Source organism: Myotis lucifugus, unplaced genomic scaffold (genome assembly GCF_000147115.1).
Source record: "Myotis lucifugus unplaced genomic scaffold, Myoluc2.0 scaffold_199, whole genome shotgun sequence".
In the NCBI taxonomy this organism is placed as follows: domain Eukaryota; kingdom Metazoa; phylum Chordata; class Mammalia; order Chiroptera; family Vespertilionidae; genus Myotis; species Myotis lucifugus.
The window spans coordinates 1836685-1844699 of NW_005871247.1; positions in this window are offsets into that span (position 1 = coordinate 1836685).

The window sequence follows — 8015 nt, forward strand, 5'->3', positions numbered from 1 at the left end:
TGGCTTATAGAATTAGGTTTTTAGCACATAATAAATTTTGTTCTTGTGTGAGATATCTCCCCAACAGTGGTATTGACCCAATGTTTAGCCTTAATATTTCCAAAATAAAATCAAAATGACTATGCTCCTTACACTTACTATCTAGCATTAAGTTCCAACTATTGCCTATTTGTTATGTGGTTTGAATGAGCATGTACACACACACACACACACACACACACACACACACACTTTATTTCACCACAGGTTTCATTTTGTCCTGCACATCTCTAACTCTGTCCTGGTATCTTATCACTCTAAAGGATTTGCTTTTAGGATTCTGATAACTTGGGTCATTGAGCTTACTTTCCAAGGTGCTTATTTTAGTTTCTTGGGCTTCCCTAACAAATTAGCACAAACTGAGTGGCTTAACACAACAGGAATTTACTTATTTATCCCAGGTGTCCAGATGTCTGAAATGGAGGTGTTGGCAGGATTATTTCCCTCTGTACACTTTGAAGGAGACTCCTTTCCATGCCTGTCTCCTGGTTTCTGGTTGTTGGCAGAATTCTTGTCATTCCTTGGCTTATCGTTGAAATTTCTGTGTCTGTCTTCACATACCTTCTTTCCTGTACATATCTGTGTCCCCTCTGTCTCTAAAATTTCCTTTTCTTATGAAAAACACCAGTTGTTAAATTTAAAGCTCACCCCAATCTGATATAACCTTATCTTTGTAAAAAAATATCATTGAAGTAAAATTGACATGTAACATTATATTAATGTCAGATGTATAATATTTTTATACTGGAGGCCCAGCACATGAAATCGTGCGCAGGTAGGGTCCCTAGGCCTAGCCTGCGATCAGGGCCATCCTCCACCCTCCCACCAGTCCCCCGTCCAGCCCCGCCACCACCACCCACCCCGACTCCTCCAGCGATCAAAAGAACATCCCACTCTGCCTTAGGTACCTTGTGCCATCAAAGGGCACCTAGCCCTTTGCTCCCTTTAAAGAAGTAAGATAAATGCCCTCTCTCTGCACCTGTTTCTTCTCTTCCTTGTGAATCCTTTCACAGCCGGTGTCACCAGCCAAAACATAATAAATTTTGTTCTTGTCTGAGATATCTCCCCAAATGTGGTATTGACCCAATGTTTAGCCTTAATATTTCCAAGATAAAATCAAAATGACTATGCTCCTTCCACTTACTATCTAGCATTAAGTTCCAAATGATGTGGGAAACTCAACCAGGAAGGGCTACACCTGTGGGAGGATGTGCAGGGAACCAGGGCTGCCCCCTTGCTCCTGCCCTGTCCTCCCTCTTTCCCTCCCTCCTTCCCTCTGTCCCTGCACTGGCCCAGCTGGCTGGCTCAGCCCCTCCCTCATCACAGAACCACTCAGCTCAGGCTCTGTCCCCGCCCATCCCACAGGGAGGAGCATGTCAGTTTCTTGGGGAACCAGAAGCCGCTGTGGAGAGGAAGGTGGCGGTTCTCCCTGAGGAGGGTGTTTGTGCTTTAAAGCTGATGCTCTCCATCCACCTCCCAGCAGGGAAGGCTGAGAGTCGCTGCAGGTGCTGAAGTCCTTGTTGAGGTCCCCCAGAGCCTCTCACAGCAGTGAGTCCGTGTCCTGGGAGGCTGCGCAGTGGAGGCACCACATTATTTTAGGAAGAAACTGAGGATCGATCACAGCCTGAGGGCCAGGGGGCAGGACCAAGAGGTCTGTTTTTTGCCTGCTTGCCAGTCCCCAGTCCGGCCCCACCACCACCCAGCCAGGTTCCCTGTGTTTCCCCATAGGCCATCCAGTGATCAGAGCCTGCTGGCTGGGGGGAGGGACCAAGAGGCGGTCAATGCACCTCAGTGACCGGTCTATCGGTCATTCCAATCATTATGCCATTATGGTCGCTGGCCTTTTATTATATAGGACTAGAGGCCCATTGCACAAAGAGATTCGTGCAATAGGCCTTCCCTTCCCCTGACTGCCGGCACCAGTTTTCCTCTGGCACCCAGGACCCAGGCCTTCGCTCCGGCCAGAACCTTCAGCCTTCGCAGCTCCGGATGGAGCCTTCAGCCTTCGCGGCTCTGGATGGAGCCTTCAGTCTTCGCTTCACTCCTATGTATGCAAATTAACCGCCATCTTTGTTGGGTTAATTATTAACCGCCATCTTTGTTGGGTTAATTTGCATAATCTCCTGATTGGCTGGTGAGCGTAGCGGAGGGATGGTTAATTTACATGTTTGTCTATTATTAGGTAAGATTGTAAAATGACCACCACAATAAGTCTAGTTAACATCCATCATCTTACATAGGTACAAGGTTTTCTTTCTTGTGATAAGAACTTCTAAGATCTACTCTCTTAGAAACTTTCAATGTAGCTGTACAGTACAGCTGCCATGCTGTGCCTTACATCCCCATGATTATGTGGAAGGCTGTGCCTTTGAACCCCCCACACAACCACCCATGACACCCACCAATCTGTTCTCTGTATCCATGAGCTTGTTTGTTTGTTTCTAGGTTTGACACATAAGTGAGATCACATGGTATTTGTCTTTTCCTGTATATCTTATTTCACTAGGCATAATGCCCTCAAGTTCCAACCATATTGTCACAAATGGCAAGATGTCCTTGTTTTTCATGGCTGAATTATGTGTATATATATATATTCCATTCTGTATTTATTCATTCATTGATGGACACTCAGGTTGTTTCTAAGCCTTGGCTATTGTAAATAATGATGCAATAAACATAGGGTGCATAGATCTTCTTTAGTTTGTACTTTTGTTTTCTTTGGATAAATACCCAGAAGTGGAATTGCTAGATCATATATATGGCAGTTCCATTTTTTTTTTTATAGATTTTTTATTGATTTTTTTAAGGAAGAGGAGAGAGAGAGAAACATCCATGTGAGCGTAAAACATTGATCAGGATCGTGCTGCCTCCTGTATGTCCCCTCCTGGGGATTAAGCATGCAACTAGGGCGTGTTTTCTGACAGGAGCCATATGTCAGGGCTATGGAAGTTCTATTTTTAATATTAGTATTTTAAAATAATATGATATCTTAACTTGATTACATCATCAAGGACCAAATAGGGTCACATTAACAGGTACCTGGGGTCAAAACTTAAACACATCTTTCTGGGGAACATAATTCAATCCCAAGCAGTACCATAAATACAGGGCACAGAAACAAATATTTTCTGATCTACACTGAAATTACCATAGACGAACAATATATCCTTCCCGGGTTGCATGTGTGTGCTATATGTTGCTGCAGAACAAATAGCCATGATTTACTATGCCACAGTTTCTGTGGGTCTGAAGTCAGGCCAGCTTTGTGGGTGTTTGCATCAGAGTCTCAGAAAGCTGCAGTGTCAGGCTGCATTCTCATCTGGACACTTGTCTGGGGAAGAATCTGCTTCCAAACTCATTCAAGTTGAGTTAATTTTTTTTTAAGTTATAGGACTGAGGACTCAGTTCTCGCTGTCGTCTGGAGGTTCTTTCAGCTCTCAGAGGCTGCTTCCAGCCACGAGGGCTGCCTGCAATTCCGGGGCCACCACAGGTCCTGGCCATGTGGCCTTCCCCAAACACACCCGCTTACTTCATCAAGCCAGCCAGGAGAGTCTCTAGAGTAAGTCTGCTAGTAAGATGGCATCTCCTATCATGTAACATAATCACAGAGTGGCATCCCTAACTGTTGCCATATTCTGTTGGCTAGAAGCAAGTTCTGCCCACACTCAAGGGGACAGGGTTACATTGGTGAGGTGAGGATCACCGAGGGCACCATAGAGTCGGTCTCATGTTTCCCAACCTGATGAATGAGGAGACTCAGTAGGCACTCCCTAAGGTTCCTTTCAGCTCTGGCATCTAATTGTCTAGGACCGTGATTGGCAAACTGCGGCTTGAGAGCCACATGCGGCTTTTTGGCCCCTTGAGTGTGGCTCTTCCACAAAAATACCACGTGTGGGCACACGTACAGTGCTATTGAAACTTTGTGGCCCTTGCGCAGAAGTCGGTTTTCGGCCTGGGTGAGTCTATTTTGAAGAAGTACTGTTGGCTCTGTTGACTAATGAGTTTGCTGACCAGCGATAGGAGATTCCATCATCCCCAAGCTTACATCTGCTGGCAACCCCACCCCTGTCCATCATGTCTCGCTTCTGACATGCAAACACGAACCATTCAAAATGTCATCCGTCTTTTTGCCACAGACTTGGTGATAGATAACCTTTGTTGATATTGGTAGCCATTCATGGAAAGGCTTTTTCAACCAATGTAAGGTGATTTTAATTCCTAAATAAAACAAGGCCTCCACTTTCCTCTGAGTAGAGTAACTTGAATTTATTACACTCTCGACTTGTTTCTTCTTGACACATTCTCGTATGTAGTCTCTTGAAGAATACTGCTGACCTGAAGTTATTATCAAAATCCCCTGCTTCCAAAAAAGGTGAATTACAGAACTGTGTCTTTTTTATATAACTCCCTAATTGCTAAGGAGTGTCCCATCATATGTTTTCCCTGCTCTACTTTTATCAGACCCCATCTTCACATTCCTCTGCTTAGAAGACCTTCTCCTGCATGCCACATCATTTCCTGCTCACTCTATCTCCTTTTCTTCTTTCCTCTTTTCTTTTCTCTTCTCCAACCTGCTCAGGCTATGACCAACCCCAGCCCCGCCACAACTAGAATATTCAAGAAAAAACAGCAGCAAAATAAAGCACACAGGCAAGACGCTGAAGTGTCTGCTGCCTCTCTTTGCCTTTCTTCATAGCCCTGTTGGTGCACCCCTTTCTCGTCCTGTTCCAGAGCTGATACCTCTGGCTATAGGCCCTTCCTCCTCTTCACTATGTTGTTTATGGTTAAAAACAGATGCTCTCTGGGAGAGAAGAGCTCAGAACTTCCACATTCCCACCCCAAACCCTCTGCTGGGCTGCCATTCTGTCCACTATACACACATATGCACAGCCTTTCTTCTCTGCCTCTTCCCTCTCCTGGGTTTTTACTTTCTGGGCTAAGTTGACAGAACCCAGCCAACTAGGACCCTCAGCCTAGTCCTCACAGCCACCTCTTGCCTCACTGGTGAGAGAAAGGCATTCTCAAACCTGGGTAGAATGATATAGAGCTAGATCAGTTTTACATTGAGATTCAAGTCAAGTATTCTGACTGGGAGCCAATTTCTATTGGAATTCTTAGAAGCGCCAACCTCACAACAGTGAGTCCATTCCTCAGTGCAGTAGCATTCGACTGTTGCTTCACAGGATGGATGGGGTTGTTGTTGGTGGAGTGAGGGCAGGAGACAGCACAGAGCTACCATGGAGAAGCTCCTCAGAATAGATGCTAACGAACTGATTTATTATTTCAGCTCCCCATCAAAGGTACAATGACAGCACTGTGGGGAAGGTCATGACACGGCGCACCTGCCTTGTAGGCTTCCTCCTGTACCCACAGAAGACAGGTATCATTAACTGATCACAGCACTCTGACACACTGAACCCCAGTTTCCCTGAGAATCCTCCCCACCACGTGCTTTGGGATGCTACTACCAATTGATTGAAGCTGGTACAGGTGAATAAACCTATTTGCCATGCTCTTTGGAATATAAAGGGATAACATGGGAAAGGAAGCTTGGAAAGGAAAATGGACAAGATCCCTGGGATCTCAAATGATAACTTACTCTTCCTACAGAACATTTACCTTGATCACATTTTAGTTTCCCTGTCGTAAAACTGAAATGCAGGTTCCCAGAAGTTGTCTGGGTTCCCTAAGATCACAGAGCCAGATTTTAGTGTTTTTAAATTGTTTCATTTTCATTTGTAAAACAGGGGTGATGATGGCATCAACTCTGTAGACTTGCTCTTAAGAGTCAATAAAGTTCCACGCATTGGATTCTTAAAGTAGTGTGGCAGGTGGTAGGTACCTAATAAATATCAGCTATCATTGAGATTAATGTTAGTTGTGACTTGTGAGCAGTTGCCCTCTTGGCGAGGCTGGCAAGACACCTTTTACCACCAATGCAGCCTTTCCGGGTGGCATTTTTCCCTGCTCCAGAGAAAAGCCATGCGAAGGAACTGGCAAGCTTATTCACCCTGTGTTTACCAGGTCAGAGCAGAGTGGACATGCCTGCGGTCCACAGCATTGTGCGAATCATAACCAACCTCCCAAATGCAACCTGACCCAGCTGCTCACTGTGCTTCCCGTTAACTTTCACTTCACCTCAGAAAGACCTTCCTGGGAATGTGGTTTTATAAGTGTTGGAGGAATTTGTCATCAGGGACCTCTTGAGTTACAGAACCCAGGTGAAGTAACCAGGGCAGGAAATCCATCTGTTCCGCAGCACCAGCTGCCCCAGTGGGTGCACAGTTCTCCAACTGCAGGGGAATTTTTGCGCACCGGCGTCCTATATCAGAGCCATCTGCCCAGCAACTCCTGCGCCTACTGCAAGTAAAACCACCTGAATCCAGGGATGGAATGCGTGATTCATTAGCTACTGATGAGGCTAGGGATCCAAAGACCTGACTTCTCTTTTCTGCCTCATTACATTCAAGAGCAATTAAGAAAAGTGATTTTTGTCATCACACTCTTGGCAATAAATGCAGTTTTAGTGGGTTAAGCAGTCGCCTAGAAGCAAAAGAGGGTCATGGGTTTCTATCACATTTTCAGATTGAAATTAATGGTGGTCATTGTCACAACCTTTTTGCCTAACTGTGTTTCTATCTTACTATCTATATATATAAAAGCCTAAGCAACCGTTCAACCATTCAACCGTTTGACTGGTAGCTATGAGGTGCACTGACCACCAGGGGGCAGACACTCAACATACAGACATGGAAATATGGAACAGACTGATGAATCTCAGAGGGAATGGGGGAGGGGGGAGGGCAGGAAGCGATTAACCAAAGATCTTATATGCATACTAGAGGCCTGGTGCACGAATTCATGAACTGGTGGGATCCCTCAGCCTGGCCTGCAGGGATTGGGCCAAAACTGGCAGTCTGACATCCACCAAGGGGTCCCAGATTGCAAGAGGGCTCAGGCCAGGCTGAGGGACCCCACCGGTGCATGAGTTTATCATAACCAACCTCCCAAATGCAACCTGACCCAGCTGCTCACTGTGCTTCCCGTTAACTTTCACTTGAGTTTATGCACCGGTCCTCTAGTCTAAAAATAAAAGGAATGAATAAGTACACTGACCTCCCTTCAGTAGAGCAATGAACATTGGAGTAGCTACCCTCAGAGACCCTCTTGTTCCAAAGTGGCTCATGATTTGTGTCTGAGATGCTTAGAGGACAGGTGTTATTGAACCTGACCCAGGGATCAGAGACCAGGGGATTGGCAACAGGGGTAAAAGAGTCCTCCCAGATTTGGGAAGTGTTCTGAGATTTCAGCTGCCATCCTAAACCTGGCGGGCACATCATTCACTGTCCCGTCCTGTGGGCCAGGCATTGCAGCACTCCGAAGGGCTGTAATAGAAAAAGGTGGAATGGTATTAAAAAATTTGGCAAATCAGAGGGTTTTTTGTTTTTGTTTTTTTTGCTTGTGGTACAAATAAAAATTATTTAAAAAGAATGAAAACAATACATACTGCAATGAAATCAGTGATTGCAATTATTTCCCCTAAAAATATTGTTTCAACCGTAGTTATATTGGCAACCTAAAATACTTTTTATATTATAGGTTTTATTTTTTTTAATAAAAGAGGTATTAATTTAAGTTTTCTAACAACTAAGAATTTTAAAAACAGCAAAGCAATTTGATCCTTTCTTCAACCACCTGGACCAAAATCCAAGAATTTAATCTGACTGACCAGAGGTATCAACACATATAGGACTGTCAAAGAAATGTCAAATTCAGTGCAGAAAATCTTAATTTCCATTTTAATTTAATCTTGGATTTTAAAGATATCTTTGGGAGTAACTGTTCCAACTTCCTTAAGATTTATACAAAGCCACAGTGGCCACCTTAGTCATTTTCCATATTTGGTCACACTGGTAAGAGAACAAATGAAGAGATCCTTTCAAGGATCTCTTTACTATTTAGAAGAGTAAAGAGAG